At 30.3% G+C, this 23881-nt stretch overlaps 1 protein-coding gene across 1 annotated transcript in view; it reads left to right on the forward strand.

Moving 5' to 3' along the window:
* The window catches only part of LOC115882257 (aminopeptidase N-like), a 62368-nt gene continuing 38487 nt past the window's right edge, over positions 1-23881 (forward strand). The window contains exon 1 of the mRNA XM_030900197.1: positions 1-220. The gene's annotated coding sequence lies outside the window, so the exon portion shown is untranslated. The remainder of the gene's footprint in view (positions 221-23881) is intronic.

Here is a 23881-nt window from a genome sequence, read left to right on the forward strand (position 1 = left end):
TTCAGTTAGCGATCAGAGACGCGTCGGCTCGAAGGACCAGCTGCTCGAAACCGATCGAGAGACGCGCGAACATATCGTCCTTTTTTTGATTTGCCGGTATTTTTAATAAATTCGGACAGTTTTTTTGCCGAATTTTGTATTAGTGAGAGTTACAGAACAATAAACATTGGTCATTAAAGAAGAAAAAAAAAATGAGGAAAATATTTTAATACCTAATTTGGTAAGTCATTAATTTTAATGTTAATTTTAATTAACAGGATTAATTAAGATGCTCCAGTTTTAATAATTAGTCTCTGTTTTATTATTATATATTTATTTTTTTTTTAAATATAATCTTTTTTTGTTCAAAGAGACTGATGTTAATATACAGTAAGTACCCGTAGCGTGATTAGAAGAAGAAAAACTTATTTAATATTAATATTTCGAGAGAAATATGAATTAAAATATATTTTTACACCATTTTGTATTTTTCCAATTTCACAATTTTCAATATCGTTTTGGAGAAAAATTAAAAAAAGGTGAAATCAAGGTGAATTTTTTTCAAGTCTTAAAAATCAGAACGTGCTGCTATAGTCTTGGTATTCGTTTTCATTGTTTTATAAATGTTTTTTAATTATTTTAATCAACGTCATATTTTTTGCTGTTGTTAAAAATCACCCTTACCGAAAACTAATATCACGTATCACCCTTTCCGTAACGTTGAACTAAAGAATTTTCTCTACGATCGTGCAAAAAGTAGCTATTGTTTACACTATCTACTGTATTAAAAGTCATTTTTTTAGCTAAAGAGAAAAAAATTGTAAATGTTTGTAAAAATTTGTCAAATCCTGGAAGATAAACCAAGTACCAGTACTGGTTGTAACATTCCGGAAAATAGTTTTAAGTGAAGAACAAGAACCGGAGACCTCCACGAGCAGAAATGACAAAATTCAAAAGACTACTGGAAATGAAGTTTGTCCATTAATTACCTCAGTGAATTTTTCAAACTGCGATATTAAAATTAAAATGAACTCAAAAAAAGTTATTACAAAAGCAAAAGTGTCATTGTTATTGGTAATATTATTCTGTCAAATACTGTTAAAATTTATTTTAAATAATTACTAGCTGTAAACGGCAATAACTTGTTTAATTTAAACGGAACACCCTGAGAATCAGATGCACAATTTAATTGTCTATCAAATTGTATTATGCCATTTTTTACCTATCTCTTCAAGTTTCCGTAGAAAATGCATTTTCTTGTAATTTAGAACTTATTTATCAACATCCCCATGGAATACTGACATTTTAGATTATTTTTAAAGATGTACCAAATTTTTAAAGAGTACAGTTACTAATATTGTCGATATAGTTCGTTTATTTCATTAAAAAATAAAAAAAAAAACTGTTTAAATATTTGTTAAAGAGGACCAGTTAATATGATTCCAGTATTCAAACTACATTAATTAATTGTTTGCGTTGATTAATAATAATTGCTCCAAATACTAAAAAACTGAATTATGTATGTGTATTAGACAGTGTGGTAAAAAGTAACACCTTAAAAATGATATTTAATTTTTTGACAAATGCTTATTTATAACAACAGAGAATTATATTGATTTCTGATTCAAATCCACATTTATTTAGAATAATTTATTAACGAACACAATTAAGTATGTAGTTAATTAGTATTTGGGCGGAAATACTGGTGGTATATTTAATTAATGGTATACTCTTTTATAAAGATTTAAATAGCTTTCTTTTTGCATACAAATGGGCTAGTAAAATTATCGTTTTACTAAAAACAATAATATTACTAGCCTGTACATTTTGTACATTTGTTGTTTTAAAAACAATCTAAAATGTCAATATTCCATGGGTATATTGATAAATGAGGTCTAAATTATAAGAAAATGCATTTTCTACGAAAACTTGAAGGAATAGGTAAGAAGTGGTATAATACAATTTGATAGACAATTAAATTGTGCATCTGATTCTCATAAAATATACAGGGTGTTATATTTAAATTAAATAAGTTATTGCCATTTAAAGCTAGTAATTATTGAAAATAAATTTTAGACACTCTGTATAAGGTAGTATAATTTTATTATTGCAACACAATAACTGATCCATAAATAAACTTCAGTAAATATTTAGTATTTAAAACTTTGATATCCTCGGAGAAATGAAGCCTTAAAATTTATACTGCAATTTCGCAAAATTGAAAATATTTCAAAATCGGTAAGGATTAAGTGTAATAAACCTTAATCAAATTTACCTTTACTTTAATCGTAGAAACTAAAAATGTAATAATATACAGGGTATTCCACATTTTTTATTTATTTGGGACACTCTGTATCTTGTAAAAATATTTTTAAATTGTAGCTCTAATAGTCCTTTAACGAATCTAAAACTTACAATTTGTAAAAATCTAATCGTTTAGCTACAATATTCCGTGTCGTATGTGGTGTGTATAGTTTTAAATTTCAATTTAAAAAAAATTATTATAACGAAAAATTATGCAGGTATCTGAAAATTAAATCCGTTTTAAATTATCAAATCTTAATAAACGATTTTAATGCGAATATACATTGATTTTTATTTTTTAGTTTCAAAAAATTTAACGAAAAAATATTTTTCTAAAAAATAATTAATAAACTAAAGTATTTTAATAAAGTGAAGGAAATTAAAGATAAAGGATTATACTATATCCGTATTGTAGCACATTTTTAGACAACTTTATTTTTAAGATTTTGAAGGTCAAGAATCAACAAAATATTCCTTATGTTTGAACTAAATTTTCTCGAAAATAAAGACATAATTTAAAATTTCGTTACAATACGGAAATAGATTGAAGTTTTGTGATTACAGTGATGTCTAATTTATATAGTTTTGTAACAAATTGCTCGCTATTTTATGGCAATTGCTGAAGCTTTGCAAACCTTAATCAAGACTTAATCAAAGGACGCGTGTTTGGAATTTTAGGTGTGGCTTAACTTAACACGACAGGATCGGGCTAAGCCTTAGGCAGATTTCTAAAATATAATCTATACTAATATATAAAATCCTTAAGTGACTGACTCACTGATTAATCACGATCCTGTTCAAAACACTCAACATAAGAAGCTCAATTTTGACATACAGGTTGATTCTAGGGTGTAGAGGTTGGATAAGAAGGGATTTTTCGAAATTCCACTTCCAAGGGGGTGAAATTTTTATTTAAAAAACGGTCAAGTTTCCGGAAAACACGTATGTTTTATTTTGTTTTTATTACCTATTTTAAGATTTTTTAAAAATGTATACAGGGTGTTTCGAAAAATCTGGCCATTGATTAATCACGATCCTGCTTAAAGCGCTTGACGTAAAAAGCTGATTTTTGGAACACGGATTGACTTATACGGGTGTAGAGGTTCGATAAGAAGGGATATTTCGAAACTCGAAATCTAAGGGGGTGAAACCATGCCTCAAATATTGGAATATTTTTTATTTAAAAACCGGTAAACGGGAAACTCTTAAACACGTATATTTTTTTTTCTTGTTTTACATATTTTAAGATTTTTTAAAAATTTATACAGGGTGTCTCATAAAATATGACTATTGATTAATCACGATTCTGCTTATACTGCTTGACGTTTAAAGCTGATTTTTGGCAAATGAGGTGTAGAGGTTCGATAAGGAGGGGTTTCTCGATTGGTTTTTCTCATGCTGACATAAATGTGAGAAAATTTTATCCAGTTTGTATGTTAATGGAAATTGTTGCTTTGCTTTATCATCACCATTACAAATTATTAATTCGACGCGAACGAAGAATAGACTCTTAAGAAACACCCTGTACTGTTCTATATTTTAATTTGACGCACCAATATCATAACACGAGTTTCAAAAAATATCTGAATATAAATCTTATTTTAAAAAAAATATAAACGTCCATCTATAAATATTATAATATGTATTTTATTGTAAGCAGACATCTGTAGCGATATAACGGGGATATTACGTTTATTTTTGATACTGAAGAAAGTAAACAAAAACAGAAATAAGAAAAATATGTATATTTTCATATATCCAGGATCCAAACGGAATTAAATAAATAACATCTGCTTGATTTATATATAAGTTGACCGAAAAATCATTTATTAAATTTGTTTATGTTAATTTGCAAGTAGATATAGATCACGAGAAACTTGAAAAACATATTAGGTATTACATTAGATAATGTTTGTGATTGATGATGATGAGATTTATCTTAGATCAACAAAAATTTTGACGCATTTTTTAATCAAATATTTTCGCTTTAAAAAAATAAATGTAAAACATACAAACACGTTAAAATACAAACAATTAAATATTACATAAGTTTACATTATTTTGTAATGCTATATTTTAATTTGACTTTTAAAGTCTCATACTCACTATGCGCTGATTCGTCGATATGGTGCGTCAATTTTTCGATAGTGAGTGTGTGTACGTCCATAGTGCACCCGCTTCTCGCTTTATCTCGGTAGACTTCTTCTTAGGTCGCCGTCTCCCTTCGGAAGTTGGCTATGATGGTGCGTGAAACCGCACCTCTGAAACCACCTGAGTACCTCCTCATTTGTCACTCTATCCATCCAGGATATACGACGATACAAGTAATGCGTTTTTCCAACGTCTGATTGAGTGTCCAACTCTCAGAGCCGTAGAGAAATATTGGAAAGATGTAGAACAACGCAGCATACGTATGCGCAGTTCGAGGCTTAGATCTCGGCTGGAGAAATAGTTATTTTTTATACAAGACGATAAAATGGTATTTTATCGACCGAAAAGATTAATTCACGAGCGATGAAATCACGAGTGAATTAATTTCGAAAGACGATAATGCAATTTTATCGTCATGTATAAAACAATATTTTTTCCATAGCGAGTTACGTTTTAAAAATATTCAGAAATTATTATTTCAAGGAATTTATTACGAGTAGAAAAAATATTGTGCTGAGTTGGAGTTGGTTTCTATGTAATTTGACAAATAAATAAAGCTGTCTCTTTAGTTGTCAGTTTTGAGTCAATATTTTTTAATTCTCTTTCGTGTCGATTGCTGATTGAATTGGAGCCAGAAATGGCTCAAAACAAAATAAGTAAATTACCAACAGATATTCAGGCTGACGCAACAAACGCCATATCCAAACTACTTGCATTTAAATCCCGAATAACTTATGAAAAGAAATACAAAAGTTTCAAAAATGGAAGCAATTAAAAAACGTGCGAGAAGAAATAAAGTTTTTAACCTATCCTCGCTGTTAAAGTATCATTTAATCTACCCTTGCGGTTAAAGTACTATTTTTGATAGATATAAGGCAATTTTAACAGTTGCTATGGAAAAAGGGGTTTTTATGGAAACAAAAGTATGTCTGGCCTGTTCGATCTTCGGCAAAATTTCAGTTTTGGGGTCGCAAGCGTCGTTAACAAGGGCTCCTAGATATTTTATGGACTTGTTCTACCACCTTGTTGTGAATTCTGAGGACAGTATTTTCCGGTGTTTTGGAAAATACAAGTTTAGTTTTATTAGCGTTGTGTGTAATCCGTACTGCATGCTATGTTCAACGATGCAGTCCATCATGTTCTGAAGGTGTAGAATGTTGTCCGCTAGTATGACCATATCATCTGCGAAGCGAATATTGTTAATCAGCTTACCATTGATTTTGATATCATCCTCAACGCTCTCTACAACATAACCTAAAAAGGGAGTCAAATTTCATTTGGAATTCTTACATTAACGTTTATATATAACAGGTATATCCAGAAAATCGCCAATCGAAATCTTTCAAACTAAATATCTGGGAAACTGTCCATTTTCGAAACAAAGTTTTAATGGGGCGAATATAGAGCTCCACTAGCTCTATCCGATGAAGCCTCACTGATAGTTTAGCTACTTACCGTCTCCGAAAGGAAACATCTTATTTTTATTTATACCTTTATTTTCTTTCTGCTGATATAATTTAATGTAGCGACCAAACGCCAAAATTTTGTGATTCCATCGAGTGACTTCTACGCTTAATTTCAACGTTAACGCCTTAAATAGATATTTATGATACAAGTGAGTTAACAGCATTATTAAGATACGCGTGTGAAAGTTGCACAACGACTGCGTAGCACGAGTTGTGTAACTTTGTTGTAACTTTGTGTAACAACACATTAGTATCTAATGGAGTTAACTCGCGTGTATTGTACAATATTTTATCTACGTCTAACTAACACACAATGAATTTTAAAAATTATTGTAATTAACTATATGCCTATCCTAAAAATCAATTACCTTAATACCTTTGTTCAAATAACACCTATGAATAACACCATGCATGGCAATGTCAATATGACAGCATGGTACAAAGAATACAAGGTAGGATATTGCGCAGGTTGGTCGCTACGTCACAGGTGATAACAGGCGCTATTGGTCAGCAAGCTCCGCGCGCCAGTTCAAATCGTCAAGGTATTGTAATAAACCTATTTTTTTTTGTTTATATACCGTCATTGAACTATCGCTAAGCAAGATACTGTGGAGCAGTGCGTAAAGAGTCAGGCTAGGAAGCGAGACACCGGAGTTCGAACCTCGGCCGGGACATAACTTTTTTATTGAATTTTTTAAATACTGTTGTATTCTATAGTTTATTTTCGTAATATAAAAAAAGAACTATTTATTCTGGTATTTTTTAATCTCCGGTATTAATATAAATTGATTGTTGGTACAATACCTCATTTAATATAAAATAATATTCTACTTTTTGAAATGTATCGGGCCCTAATTGTACCTAAAAGTAATATATTTTTACAGTGATATACCATATTGTAAACTATTTAATTTTTCAGTCACTTAAAAAGTTAATTTGCATTGAATAATTGCCTACCATTAAAGGAAATTTGAGCTATAATCCTTGATGGGCATATTCTGGGTATGCAAATACTTCCTCTAAATTTTGGGTTTCGTTCAACCGATTTATTCTCAAAACCTGAAACATCTACATATAAAAAGAAGCACAGGTCACTAATTATAATAAACTTTACCCTTGGAATTACTTCCACTAATTATAATAAACTTCACCCTTGGAATTACTTCTATCACAATTACAATACATTCATCTGCATTGGCATTTTCTACTTTTCGATGGGAAACAATCAACTTCCCAACATTTTTTAAATGATGTTACAATTCCTCGTGGTTACTTTTCCATAGATATCCTCATCTCTGTCCTCATGTGAATTCAGAGACAATGAACATGAAAATTATTTACCATAAACATCGCAAACTAAAAACCTAATAAACAATTTTATACCGAATATAGAAATAAATTTAGTATTCTTACCTATTATCGTCCAAATCCATGTTAATAGATTAGAGCCATTTCTGAATCGCTTCCAGCAAAATCGAAACAGAAGTATGAATATACATACTCTAAGCATGAAAAACGGTGCAGCGAAAAAAAGTACACAACTATGGAAATGAAAAGGTACATGAAAGGTACTCATAACTTTTTTTTTTAGTGCAAAATAAATGTTTTACAAAATATGTTTTTCTCTTTGGTAGTTATCTAAACAAGGAGTGCGGTAATGAAAATGCGTGAGTTAAGAAGCTCTTAACTCACTCAAAATGCGTGCGTTAAGAGCTTCTTAACTCACTGACGTAGATAGAATTATTTAGAATTATAGAAAATAGGCCCCCTACTAAAAACAGATTTTGGTAGCTTGACAAGACTATAAATTAACAGACTGAACTACACAACTGTGCATATAGGAAATTACATTTTATGTACGTATAGTTGCTGTAAATATAAAATCTGTCACTTTTAATTTAAAGACATGAAGGTAAACATGAGCACGTGCGCACTTGAAATTTACCGAGGCTACGCTACACATCCATTCAAAATTCTGTCTCTATAAAATTGGGTCCCATCCAAATTTACCAAAATACTTTTTTTTATTCAATAAAGTAATGATATAAATCAAATCAAAGTGCTTTTCTTTGAAACGATGTGACGTCTTAAAATGTCGCGTATAATTAGCAAAATCTATTTTTTTTCTTCCAAAATGTGTCTAGTTTACTCAAAAAAACTTAATAGTATAAATATTAAAAATAGACTTGATTAAACACATTTGTGTTATATCTTCAGTCAATTATAGAGAGACATCGACCTACAAAAATCAAACGATGACAAATAAACAGAAATGTCCAGAGGAAATTATTATTTTATAAATAGAGAAATATATATAGGTCAGTGTTTTTCCAAAGTAGAGTAGATTTCTGCACAACGTATAATATTATAAATATACAGGGTGGTCCGAACTGTATTCCGAAAACTTCGGCAGCATATTCTGCAGACAAAAATAAGTAAAAAAGTTCGTATAAATGTATGTCCTAAAATGCTTAGTTTTGCAGATATAGGGTGTAGAAGTTTCCTTTTTATTTCGATTTTTTCCAAATAATTTCTGAAGTAACGTTAATATATGGATAACAATAGGTCCCTGGGAGTTTTTTTGATATAAGAAATTTGATTTTGGTGTCAATATGACTCCTACTAGTAGAGGGCGCCAGCTACATGTGTTTTAAATGTTTTGAAGCGTAATAACTTTTCGTCCGTACCTGTATAAAACTACTGATTAAAAAAAATATACATTCACGACGTTTTCTACGTAAAAAAGATATCTTGGTAAAAATCGCTACAAGTAATGCTTCTCGAGATATTTTGAATCGAAATTATCAATACATGTCATCATTGGCATAAATTAAACGTGTTGACTAAATAGTTATTAGACTGACATAATAAATTTGAAATGATTTTGTACCAAAAGTTCAACAGAAACTGTTTTATTACCATTTTTTCCAGAAAAAATTATGATTAATTTCAAAAAAATAAAATTTCCCAAATTTATTATTTCAGTCAAATAACTATCCACTTAACATGTTTATTATTTGTCAATAGTGACATGTATTGACTAATTCCATTCTAAATATCTTGAGAACGGTTGCTCCTAACGATTTTTACCAAGAGACATTTTTTGCGTAAAAAGTTTCGAAAATGTATGTTTTTTTACTCAGTAGTTTTATACAGGTACGGACGAAAAGTTATTACGCTTTAAAACAGTTAAGACACATGTAGCTGGCGCCCTCTACTAGTAGGAGTCATATTGACACCAAAATCAATTTTCTCATGTCAAAAAACTCCCAGACACCAATTTTCATCCAAATACTGACGTTACTACAGAAATTATTTAAAAAAGATCGAAATAAAAATGACACTTCTATACCCTGTATCTCCAAAACTAAGCATTTTAGGACATACATTTATACGAACTTTTTTACTTATTTTTATCTGCAGAATATGCTGCCGAAGTTTCTGGAATACAGTTCGGACACCACCGTGTATACAGGGTGTCCCAGAAATAAGTGCAAATATTTTAAGGGGTGGTAGATCTCGATAAAAGAAACATATTTTCTCTTTATCGTTTTTCAAATAAGTCCAAAATAACAGAGTTATTTTACTTTGAAAATTTCCAAAAAAAATTATTTTTTGCTAAAATTTTGAGAACCACTGGATCTTTTCTAGATTTTCTTTTTTGTAAATTTAATCTAATACCTATGTTGCCATATTATCAAGAAATTATGTTTTTTAACTAAAAACTAAAAAAAATTTCCAAAAAATTTTTCCAAAAATTTCGAATTTTCAATTTTTTTTTTGCAAAAAAAAACTCATAGGCGTGTTTCTGGGATTGAAGTATACTACCAGTTAAAATATCTGCACTTATTTCTGGGAAACCCTGTATAATATTATAAATATACAGGGTGATTCCTGTAAGTCGGTCATGCTTTCGGGGAATGATGGGGGACGTCGAAATATTAATTTTGATATAGCACACTATGGGTCGGAAATGCTTCTTACGCAAGATACAGGGTGTTAAACTTTTTGAAAAATTAAAGATATTCTTTAATAGTTTTTTGAGCAGTTGAAGGTATCGTTATAATTTTTATTATAGGAGTCTCTACTGAACAGACACTTTAAATGTAAGAGTTTTGTTTCAACCAGTGGCGTAGCCAGTGATACGCATCGGGTAATATTTTTCAAAAAAAATAGTACGCCACTGATAAAAATAAAAATTTCGGAGTTTTTTTATCTGCTCGGTTTATTTCCAAGAAAAAATGTCTCTTGCAACTTTCTTCTATCTAACACCATTTTGTCACAATTTAAAAATAAATATATTTTTTAATGTGAACCTTAAATATGCGAATTATTATAACTACCTTAAAACTAAGAATTTTATTATTAACAAAATACAAAAAAAATTCTAGTTTAAATTTATAATTTTTTAAAAATGTATTTAGAGCTAATAGTAAAAAGTACTAAAGTTACCTAAGATGAAGGGAGCTAACGATGCACATGTGTTTCTGCCCTCTAGTTATAATAATTCGCTGTATTAAGATTTTCATTAAAAAATTTATTTATTTTTAAATTGTGACAAAATGGTGTTAGGAGAAAGTTGCAAGAGACATTTTTTCTTGGAAATAAACCGAGCAAATAAAAAACGCCGAAATTTTTATTTTTGTCAGTGGCGTACTATTTTTTTTGAGTAAAATTACCTGATGCGTATCACATCTACGCCACTGGTTGAAACTAAAACCTCTTCTTTTTACATTTAAAGTGTCTCTGTTAGGTAGACTTCTATAATGAAATTTTATAACGATACCTTCAACTGTTAAAAAAACTATTAAAGAATATCTTTAATTTTTCTAAAACTTTAACACCCTGTATCTTGCGTAAGAGGCATTTCCGACCCATAGTGTGCAATATCAAAATTAATATTTCGACGTCCCCTATCATTCCCCGAAAGCATGACCGACTTACAGGAATCACCCTGTATATGTAAAAAAATTGTATATAAAGGGTCTGTTCTAAATGAATTACCATTAAACATATATATTTTGTAAAAAGTTGTAAAAAATCCTGATACAGAGCTTTTCCGGAATGTGGAGCCATCTTGTATGTATGCATTTGTATATGTGTGTTTATTTAAATACTAAAGTGAAAGCAACGAATTTAAGTGGGTAAACTTTGTAATATATCTTATTAACAATACAATGCAAAAAGTTTTATAAAAATTCGTTGACAGTAAATGAATTCCGAGGTTTGTATCCCATAAGGGCTTAAAGCACTCCACTATAGTCCAGAAAAAAAACAAATCTCTAAATCACTTTCAATTAGTTTGATAATTAATGGTTTTAAATACGTCATCCACCGTCAGACCGTTTAGAAAATTTGAATGCGGGTGGGCGAACCTGTGATACGCATTACTCTACCCCTATGATTAGCTATCCTGGCCACAATCGAGCTAAGAAGATATTTTATTGTTTGGTTTGACACAGCTTGATGGTTTTAAATTACTTAACGGAGAATAATCAGTGCTCTGGGCGCATCATCTCTATTTACGATTAAGTTTTTATTGAACAGTAGCGCTTTGAAAAATATCTACATAACGGAAAAATGAAATTTAAACCATAAACAACAATTTGTAGCGAAATTCTATGTTTTTTCCTTTTAACTTTACTAAACACAATGCAATTGATAATAGGCTTGGTACATTCTCCGCCAGTGCTGCCACCATCGGAAAATATCGTAAACAACCGGCATATACAAATATACGGGTTTAAATAGCGAGTATAGGCTTGGTGCATTTCAGTTGACTTCAAAAAATTCCGACCGCAGCGCTTCAACGGTAGAAATCAAAAATTCTCAGTATATATTTCACGCCGCCGCACAAAGGAGTATTTTTTAGATCTAGCTGGCCAAAAGTGATTTCCGAAAATTACGCGTAGATAAAAGCTTTGTTCGGGTTCTTGTTATTACCGATTCTGAACCGTCCTAGAACTGTGATGCGTATGCGCAGAAGGAAATATGAAGACATTATTTCATTTGCGCATGCGCTGCAGAGTAGCAATGCCAGAGAGACCCCCCGCTTCGAACTCAGTGTTTATGGTGCCCCACTCCACCATAAAATCGAATGCATCAATCGGTTTTCGGACGTTAAACAGCCGGAACTGTTTTCTGTGTCACAGTTCTGTGTGAAAAACGTGACTTTTAGAAGTGTTGTATTTTTTTGGTGTATTCTCAAGACTAAAATTCATTTTACCTTTATTTCCATATTAGAGTTTTTGTTTATTATCGGTTTCTTATGCGTTTATTCTTTTATGTTAAAAAATCCTGAACTTTTGTCTGTGTTATGAGAGGATATTATATCTGGAAGTGTTTTGTTGTACTTCAGGGTTCGTCCGGGTAGTGATTTTTGTAGAGATGATAAATGAACAGTATTCCCTTCCTAAAAATCATATATTCAAGGTCCACTATGCTCCACCTATTGATTAATTAAATATTTAAAGCTTACTGTTTTGCGAAATGTAAAAAAAATAATAATCTCCTGCTGATCTGCTGATATTTTTATGGTCTGTGACATTCAAGTTATTAGTAATTTTGCATTTTCCTTTATTTTAGGACCATCTGGCATTAGGGACTCGTAGAGAAATATTTGACTTGATGAGTGCACAAAATCGCCTCGATATTAACGAGAAGTTAGAATTTGTCGAAAATCATTTGGCAATATTGGAGCCTCATAGCGACGAACAAATTAAGGAAATAAAGCATAAATTTTCATACGTTAAGTCCGAAGTAAAGCGTCGCTGGATTGTAGCAAAACAACGACCAGACCTATTCGGATAAAATAATCAGACATGGCTAAGGGGAGTGTTTGAGCTGCCAAAGGTACAGACAAAACCAGGACGACCGAAAAAGTTATTTGAAGAGGCTAGCGAACAAACTAAAAGACGCAAGACTGAAGAACTTCGATTGTCTGATAGTCCTAATAAAATTATTTATGCATTTATCTTAGTACCTACCAAAATTATATTCTGTAAAATAATAATATGACACATTTTTTTTTAATATACGTAGATTGAACCAAAAGATAGTATTTTGAAACTATTTTCAGTGATAAATAATTTTGGCCAGGTAGATCCAGCAAATACTCCTCTGTGCGCCGATGCCGTCATGTTGATCGCATTAAAATAATATTGAAATCGTGGTTTTTTCATAATAATTAAGTATTTTAGTTTTTTGCTAGTGCAGTTACTGCAGCTATAAAACACTCAGGTACGAGGTTTGTGTGATGTAACTTACGCTGTTTCGGGTACTAAAAAAAAAATAAAACAGACTTCGAACTAGGCGTCGCACAGTGCTTCGTCCCATGGACAAAAATCAAAAAATAAGTTAAAATTTACTAATATCTGAATATATAATTTTATACCTATAGCAATGTTCAACCATCCTGTATATTATTTTTCATAAACAGCGTTTTTGTTAGCAAATATTTTCACTAAAAATAAATTTTGCGATCATTATCTCATCAGTGAAAAGAATAACATTCATAGTAGTTCTGTATATCATGGAGTTAAACGGTACGTACTTAATTGAAAGCCACTATGGATATTGTTAAACAAGGTATGTACTTTAAATTTATTTCTAAACAAGTTCGTGATTGTTTAGTTTTTATTTATTTTTTAAGATGATTCTTAAATGGGTATAAAAACTTTACGTTTTCAAACTTCAAAAAGGCATTTAAAAAAACATATCGTATTTATTGAATATTTTTGTTGCCATATTCATACACTTTTAATTTTTGTATAGTTCACCTGCGTCTGCTTGCGACGAAGTTTATTTTATAATACTTTTCAGATGGAGTAAAATTGATAAGCAATGCCGATCTGGCTAATACTTGGCTTGATCATAAAGACTAGAACTCAAAATTATTTGTATTTCAAATAATATGTTCTTATTAGATATTGATGAACCTTCCAGTCAAATGAGACACCACTTGTGCCTGAAAAAGCCCACTATGTTGGAGCGAAACGTCGCATAAAAAAAGTATCCCCCCATCTTTCAATTTATTATATAATCTCATACCCAAGAAAAGGAAAAAATAATATATGGATATGGTCTATTAAAGAGGTAACTATTAACATCCGAACCCCTCATAGCGACAAAATGAACAGTAACAACGCGAAAAAGTAACATATTAGAAAATGATGTACAGAAATATCTTATATGTGAGATACTTCATCTACCTGTGATTTAGATACTATAAATTTAGAAGATTCTGTCAGCAGTGATTCTCCTGAATCAGAGTAGTTACGATCTATGCATTTTGTTGTCCTAAAGTAAATTTATAGCATCTTAATTTTTTTTTTAATTAAATATAACATTAATGTTTCTTTTTCATTAAAGAAAAACATTTTTATCTTATATTAGGCTTATATTGTAGGAATCATGTTCTAATGTTATTTCAATTCTTTTTTATCACAGGAATTTAATACTTACACCGTTTTCATACTATAACTTATTATTTGCTTAGATGGAACACAGCTCCAACATTATTATTATTTATAAGATTTTTTTTTCATAAACGTGGGACTAAGAACATCATCATTTAGTACAATGAGAGTACTCATCATTTGTGTCAAATAAACCTAGTTTGAATAAATTGCTTACAATAAAAGAGAATTTTTGGATTTTTGTCCTCTAGAGCCATATGTTCGAAGCACTGTACGTCGTGTTGTGTTGTGACAATTTCAAATGTTTATAAAATTGCCGAAAAAATGTTAACGCGTAAAGAAGAGCGTAAATAGGGCGTTCTTGGGTGCAATAACATTCAATAACTCAAGTTTCTCGGATATTCAACTCTCCCAAACCAACACTTTATAGCTTCATAGTTTCTCAGACCGATTTGATCAAAAGCAAAAATGGATTCAAGCAGTTCGACCAAACAAGTGGGTAAAGAATGTGCTTGTTACATAATCAAAAAATTAAATAGACATAGACTATGAGAGGATAAAATATAATTTGTAATATAAATGATATACTTCTCTTAATCAACTAGCGATTAAATGTTTTAGAAACATTTTCTAAAATTATAACTATGTACCTTAAAAAAATTTCGTTATCGGCGAAATATCCCAAATTATGCCCCACTAGCAAAACCAGTGATTAAAACTATGCTCGTTACCGTAGTTGAACCAGTTGAACTCACCTAAAAGGTTTTTTTAACTGATGGAATAATAAATTATAATACAAGTTAAGACCTTCAGAAGATATCAAAATATTTACTTTACTACTTTATTTTTATTTTTAGAATTTTCACAAATTATACTTCCTAACACTTAAGCTAACTCAGAATAATTAAATAATAACTTTTTCGTATACCGTATATTTGTATATACTAGTTGTTTACGATGTTCTCCGATGGTGGCAGCACTGGCGGAAAATGCACCAAGCCTATAAGTGACTTTCCTCTATGTTATTTTTACTTATTCCATGGCATGAATTTTCCACATGATATAATATGACCGTGATATCATTACACCTACACGCACATACCTATTATAATTTAATTAAACCAATTCAAGTTCAAAATCAGCGCCATCACAATGTTCTAATTAAATTAAAATAGAAAAAAGTCTATTATGTTCTGTTCATGTGTAAATCACTGATCCAACAAATACATTATTTTTTTTTTAATTTTCCCTACGTATATGGCAGTTGAAATTGAAAATGCCGGTATATTGCGGCTTGTCCATGCATGGAAGAATTCTCGTTTTCATTTTGTTTTTATTGTTCATCGACGACATATTTATGTGCTTGACAGCCTTTAGAAATCGGAACCAGGCCGATGAGTGAATTAATTTGTGTTTTTTTTCTATCATGTTATGAAAAAAATATCTTTAAAGGTGCAGATCCGTTGATTACAATCAATGAAATTATTTTTAGAGTGTTTTTTTATTATAGTAAAGGAAGCGCAGTATTGATGTTGTTCGAATAATTAAATAATGTATGTTAATTAGTGTAAAGCTTCTTTTTGTAACAAGCGAGTTTTAGTGTAATTTTACAAAATCATTTAGAGATGTTTAATGATTATTACCGATTTACGGTACTAATTTTCACAATTAGATTTACATGTGTATTTCCAAATAAAATTTGAACCTTAAAGATAATACAGAGTGTTCCAGAAATACATGCAAGTATTTTAAGGGGTGGTAGATCTGACAAAAAGAAACTTATTTTCTCTTTGCCATTTTTAAAATAAATTAATAATAACTGAGTGATTTAACTTTGAAAATTTAAAAAAAATAATGGCAACATTTTAAGATCCACCGGCAGCAATCGATAATCAGCCGCAAATACCAAGAAATTACCAGAATCTCCAACCACATATCAACTAGAAATATTTAAAAACGACTTGGAAAATTCAGATTAAAAGCAAAAAACTTGCCTAACATTAGAAAACGGAACTCCGGTCGATAGTAGATCGATGTAATTACGTTAGAGCGTTGTTTTATCCCTTTACGTAAAGCCTCTATATGCCATCTGAATTATTTCTCATGCTATATCTCACACTCTTGTTTTTATGAATAAACAACAAAATAATTGATATTTTTATTTGAATAATAAAAGTAATTTTACATGCCTATTTTTTAGTTTTGTCAGAGGTTTACTGTTTTGAGTAAAATCTCAAATGAATTGGGTAACTTAAAAATTCAATCAGATGATCTATTTTACATCTTACAGAATGTGAATAACGTAGGAGGTGGCAACATTGCATTCTCTCGAAGCATAATAAACAAATTTCCGGAAACTGAACAAGCGGCACTCAAAAGTGTCAATATTTTTCGAAAAGTGTCAAGAAAAATTAAAATTTTTAAGATTTTGTTTCGCAAAAAAACCACACGGGCGTTTCTGGGGCCAAACTATACTCTACCACTTAAAATACTTGCACTTATTTCTGTAACACCCTGTATATATACACTTTTGTAATAAAATTTGATGTTTTTCTTTAATTTCGCTAAACACTGGGCTATAATTAAACCTCCAGTGTGTACAGGTAGTCTTTACTCCGCATAGACAGACTAAGACGGAAGAGCATTTACAGATCTGCTGTCAGTTATACACGGTGTTCTATTTTAACTGACAGGTAAAGCGTTATGTGTAGACGAATCTTTATTTTAGTTAGCGATTTTAGTCTGGCAACTATACAAGAATAGTTTTTAATCATATTGGGGATTTTTTTTCTGTTAAATATAAAAAATTAAAAAATATTAAATAAAATAATAAATTGTTCTTTTCTGATAAAATAACGGTCCAAATCATGCGGTTTCTTTCAAAAATAGATAAGTGCTCTTTAAACCTACTTCACCAGTAAGAAAATTTATCCTAATTTACCAAGTCGTTTAGCAAATTGCTGTGAGAATACCACAATTTATAAACAAGACAGGGCCCGATGTTGAGAGCTACAAAACAATAAGCAAAATGAACGTTTTAGCATCGTGGCTAGTAGGGATTCGATGCATTCCAACATTTAGTATTAATTAAACAATTTAGAAACACCATCTGGGCTAAGAATTTCTAAATTAATGCTCATCTCTTTGCCATGTACTATGACAAAGCGAGTTAAAATCATGAATAAGGAGATTCACGCATTTTTATTTAACTTTATATATCGGTCCAGTCAAATTTAAAAATTAAGAATTATGAATATCAAACTGTCTCGGTTATTAACTTATGTCTCTTACATTTTTATATGAAAATGTATTTTTAATTTCTTTTAAATATGAATTATAAGTTTTTTTTATGAAAATTTAGTAGCGCTAATTGTTAAGTAACTTTTATCACAAATTACAGACACCGCACAGGCATGATCATGGAAATGAGAAAAATTTACACTCAATATCAATTTCCTCCCAAGCTCAGGTTTTTTTGAGACATTCTGTAGAGTTGTCAACTGGCAACTAAAACATTTTGTTACATCAAATAACGTGACTTTTGCTTGAGGAACTACAAATCTACAAATACTGAAAAATTTAATAAAAGTAATTGGTCCGTTCTTAGAAATAAATCAATAAACAAGAAGACAATAACTTACAAACATTAGTGATTTATATATTTTCAACTTATTTTTCAATTAGTGATTTGGAGAATTATAAATAAAAAACAGTGGGATGATTTTTCTTTATTCCCCGAATCTTGAATTTATATCGCTTTAAATTTAAAGCATTACGGATATTTACATTTGCCGAATATCAAAAGTAATGTTGGAGTGTGCGAAAACAAGAACAAAGCCATAACTCCGAGCAATAAAAATTTCTTACATTAACGAACAATCGTAAAATTAATGAAAATAAACAAAATCAAGTATTATATATTTACATTGTTGGATCTTAATTTATGTTTTAGAAATAGTTCTATTTATTTGTGTTTTTTTTTTCTTTCTTTAAATTATTACTTCAGCTAAAAATTTTTATTTGACTTAACATTTTAGATACAAATTTTGTTTTAGTTATTTAGATATTAAAAAAACATATTACAGTTTGCAATTTGCAGTTTTTGTTGCATGAAAAATTAAGTAAAATGTTTTATTAATTAGGTTTAATTAATACTGAGTGTCCGAAATGGGACCTGTAATAGTAATAGTTATTAATTAAATTTTTTATTATACAGGGGGGTGGGTGTTCACCACATACTACACGGAGTATTGTAGCTAAACGATTAGATTTTTACAAATTGTAAGTTTTGGATTCGTTGAAGGACTATTAGAGCTACAATTTAAAAATAATTTTACAAAATACAAAGTGTCCCAAATAAGTAAAAAATCTTATAGTTGTATTTTTTTAAATAAAACACCCATTATTCTATTTTTAGATTCTACGATTGAAATAAAGGTATATTTCATTACGGTTTATCGCACTTAAACCTTACCGATTTTGAAATATTTTCAATTTTGCGAAATTGCAGTATAAATTTTAAGGCTTCATTTGTCCGAGGATATCAAAGTTTTTTAATACTAAATATTTACTGAAGTTTATTTATTGATCAGTTATTGTGTTGCAATAATAAAAATTATACTACCTTATACAGAGTGTCTAAAAAATTATTTTAAATAATTACTAGCTTTAAATGGCAATAACTTATTTAATTTAAATATAACACCCTGTATATTTTATGAGAATCAGATGTGAAAACCGTTTGTGAAAAGTTTTTAATACTATATATTTACCGAAAAAATATACTACCTTATACAGAGTGTCCAAAAATTTATATTTAATAATTACTAGGTTTAAACGGCAATAACTTGTTTAATTTAAATGGAACACCCTGTATATTTTACTTGAATCAGATGCACAATTTAATTGTCTATCAAATTATGTTATACCATTTTTTACCTATCTCTTCAAGTTTTCGCAGAAAATGCATTTTCTTATAATTTAGACCTCATTTATCACTATACCCAAGGAATATTGACATTTTAGATTTTGTACAGGATTAGATTGTATTTAGATTTGTAGATGTATTTAGATTTGTACAAAATGTACAGGAGGTAAAAATAATAATATTGCAAGCCCATTTGTTTACAAAAAGAAAACTATTTAAATATTTGTAAAAGAGTATACCAGTTAAATATACAGGGTGGTCCGAACTGTTATACCAGTTAAATACACAGGATGTTCCATTTAAAAAAAATACAACTATAATATATATTTTATTTATTTAGGACACTCTGTATCTTGTAAAAATATTTTTAAATTGTAGCTCTAATAGTCCTTCAATGAACCCAAAACTTACAATTAGTAAAAATCTAATAAGTCTAATAACTTGGAGACTGAATATAGCTATTTGCCAATAACCTATTTTGTTGACTAGTACATAGAACGCACATTTGCTAGGTGTTGTTCTGTAGTTCCTGTCAATCCCATTGTTGAGAACTATGTTGAACAATCATCTATGAACCACCGTTATTAAGGAATTGCTGCCAATATTGAGGAATCTGCTACTTGATCCTTCTAATGTTGAGAATTAATGTTGAGGTTTCTCCTTATACTTACGACGATTCTTGTGACCCTCTTTTTTAAGTTATAACTCAAAAAAGAGGGTTACAATAACTCTCTCATTCAATCTACATTCTCTACAGATTTGTTAGCCATACAGCTTCTTTTTATATTAAGCAACAATAACATCTGGACAAAGATAACAAACACTGTAAATGTTTTTATTGCGATTGTTTCAGTTTTAAGACAAATACATAGCTGAGTTAGAAGAATTTATATGGCTATTAATACTTTTTACAGAAATATTAATGATGAGACGGAGATGACAGCGGCGCTATTCACGAAAACACATAACAAATAATAAATCGCGACGCCTAAAAATATCTTCGGTTATTATGTTATTGGGTCAAAATCAGACTGGATTTGATTTAGATGCCGCTGTTTAGTTTATGGGTCATCGAGGATGTGACGCTGTGATGTGAAAAAAATAAATATTTATATTATTTCAGAGAAATTTAACATCTATACTAATACTCGTATATAAAATCCTTAAGTGACTGACACATTGATTAATCACGATCCTGCTCAAATCACTCAACGTAAGAAGCTCAGTTTTGGCATACAGGTTGATTCTAGGGTGTAGAGGTTCGACAAGAAGGGATTTTTCGAAATTCCAGTTCCAAGGGGGTGGAACCACCCCTCAAATTTTACAATATTTTTTATTTAAAAAACGGTCAAGTTTCCGAAAAAACGCTTAAACACGTATATTTTATTTTGTTTTTTTACATATTTTAAGATTTTTTAGAAATCTATACAGGGTATTTCGAAAAATCTGGTCATTGATTAATCACGATCCTGCTTAAAGCGCTTGACGTAAAAAGCTGATTTTTGGAAAACGGATTGACTTTAGTGTGTAGAGGTTCGATAAGAAGAGATTTTTCGAAACTCGAATTCTAAGGGGGTGAAACCACCCCTCATATATTAGAATATTTTTTATTTAAAAACCGGTGAGTTTTTCAGAAAAACTCTTAAAAACGTATATTTTATTTTGTTGTTTTACATATTTTAAGATTTTTTAAAAAATTATACAGGGTGTTTCATAAAATATTACCATTGAGTAATCACGATTCTGCTTAAACTGATTGACGTTTAAAGCTGATTATTGGAAAACGGATTGACTGTGGGGTGTAGAGGTTCGATAAGGAGGGTTTTCGGATCTCAAATTCAAGAAGAGGTGAAAACGCCCCTCAAATATTAGAATATTTTTATTTAAAAACCGGTGAGTTTTCAGAAAAACTCTTAAAAACATAATATATTTTATTTTGTTGTTTTACATATTTTAAGATTTTTTAAAAAATTATACAGGGTGTTTCATAAAATATTACCATTGAGTAATCACGATTCTGCTTAAACTGATTGACGTTTAAAGCTGATTATTGGAAAACGGATTGACTGTGGGGTGTAGAGGTTCGATAAGGAGGGGTTTTTCGGATCTCAAATTCCAAGAGGGTGAAAACGCCCCTCAAATATTAGAATATTTTTATTTAAAAACCGGTGAGCTTTTCGGAAAAACTCTTAAACACTTATATTTTATTTTGTTGTTTTACATATTTTAAGATTTTTTTAAAATTTATACAGGGTGTTTCATAAAATATAACCATTGAGTAATCACGATTCTGCTTAAACTGCTTGACGGTTAAAGCTGATTTTTGGCAAACGGCTTGACTGTGGGGTGTAGAGGTTCGATAAGGAGGGGTTTCTCAAATCTCAAATTACAAGAGGGTGAAAACGCCCCTCAAATATTACAATATTTGTTATTTAAAAAACTGTTAGTCTTTCGGGAAAACGCTTGGACACGCATAATTTATTTTGTTTTTTACATATTTTGAAATTTTTTAAAAAATCACACAGGGTGTTCCAAAAAGTTAGGTAATTGATTAACCACGATTCTGCTTAAACTGTTTGACGTAAAAAGCTTATTTTTGGCAAACGGATTTTTCGAAAATCAAATTCCAACGAAATGAAACTACCCCTCAAATATCACCAAGTTATATAATAATATCGCCATATTGTTTTTTCTCATGCTGACATAAATGTGAGAAAAAATTATTCGGTTTGTATGTTAATGGAAATTCTTTTTTGCTTTGCTTTATCATCTCCATTACAAATGAATAATTCAACGCGAACGAAGTCGCGGGTCACGCTAGTCTTAATATAAAGTTCCGTCTACGCATAACGTTGTTCCTGTCAGTCTTACCTGTTCAGGCAAAACGTTGAGATAAAAATAAACATATTTCTTTAAATTCAATACACTCAGTTTTAAGACACTCTGTATACATAAATAAAATTATTAATTTTTAAAATATTATTCGCAAACTAGGGAGAGGGAATGAGACAATGAACACGAGATGATAGGTGTTAGGTAACAGCTTTTAGATTACCGTTCGAGACGCATTGATGTTACTTTAATTTGTAAATTTTGGTTATTGTGACAAAGAATCTTATTAAAGTTAAAGTAAATGTTTACTCATTATTTAATATATCATTATTATAAAATAAAGAAGAGTTCGAGCGAAATAAACTACGTCTAGGGCTTGACCTCGCCAAAATTATCTTCGATTGTCATTCCCCAGCCGTCTTTGACGCCGTTTTTTTTCTCGTATATTGGTAACTTTATCTGATTAAATCTTACAAACCAATTTAACTTTTTCGTTATAAAAGACAATCCTAACATTTAATTTTAAAATTACTTGATGTAACTACCTATAAATTTAATTGATATATGTCAATAATAACAATGGTAATTTTAACAGTTCACAGCTGCACCATCGTTTTAGAACTCATAAAAATCTCACTACAGCTATAATAACGAGCATACAAACATTTTCAAATTCTCCGCTGTATTAAAAATTTAGTTTTTATGGCTTATGTATTGAATAGATTATAAGAGGGACCTTTAAACGATTGATTCAGAAAGGCGTTCCCCTACATTGTAATTAAATAGTTTTAATCGGTAATGGTTAGTTTGGATAGAAGCTTTGTATGCGTCAGTCAATCTCAAAACATATCGATTGATGCCTAACAACCGGTATTATTTTCAAGAAAGAGCGAAAGTCAGATATTATCTTATATTTAAAAAAAAACAGAATTTTCTCATTAAAAATCGAATTTAGGTATAGGAAGTGTTTAATAAAACAAGAATATTAAACAAAACTTTCTTCGATTATGATACAAAACATAAGGTGTGTTCCATTTAAAACAGTGGAGAAAAATACAACATTTAATATTGACATCCCTGTATATATAAAAAAAAGATTACAAATTTTGGTAGGCCGAATTTTGAAGAAGGCACTATTTACAGTACTTATCAATGTAACAGTACTTAACTACCTGTTAAAATTTTTAAAAATTCTTCGAATTTAGTATTTTAAGAGGCCTGTAAATAAACAGTAAATTTAGTTTTAAAACGGTTATATTTAAAAAAACCATTCGGAATAGTATGTGATATTATGGTATTTTTCTCGGTATTTTTAGTACGGAAATTTAGTGGCAAAGTAACTGAGTTAAAAAAATATACAGGGTGGTCCGAAATGTATTCCGGAAACTTCGCCAGCATATTCTGCAGATAAAAATAAGTAAAAATGTTCGTATAACTGTATGTCCTATAAAAGCTGGGCGCGCACTGCATCGGATCGGACCAAGATCGGACCGACCAGCAAAAGCGACTGCGACCATCGTACATATAGACGGCGCTGGCGTCCACTAAAACATTTCGGCCTGTAGAGGCCAGATTCCTACCTCTACCTATCTACGATAGTCGAGTCACCGCCTTCGCTGTTTCTCGCCGGACTGGTACCGATTCAGTGCGCGTACACCATAGACTTAAAATAAAATATAGACTGAGCATCTCATTCATAAATAGCTGGAACATGCGGTCAGACACTGTCTTGTTATTGTTGTGTTATTGTTTTAGGTTATAACGAGTGCGACACGAGCGATAGATAGGTTATCTCTGTCGTAACG

This window comes from Sitophilus oryzae, unplaced genomic scaffold (genome assembly GCF_002938485.1).
Source record: "Sitophilus oryzae breed Bouriz unplaced genomic scaffold, Soryzae_2.0 scaffold_177_pilon_pilon, whole genome shotgun sequence".
NCBI classification, from domain to species: domain Eukaryota; kingdom Metazoa; phylum Arthropoda; class Insecta; order Coleoptera; family Curculionidae; genus Sitophilus; species Sitophilus oryzae.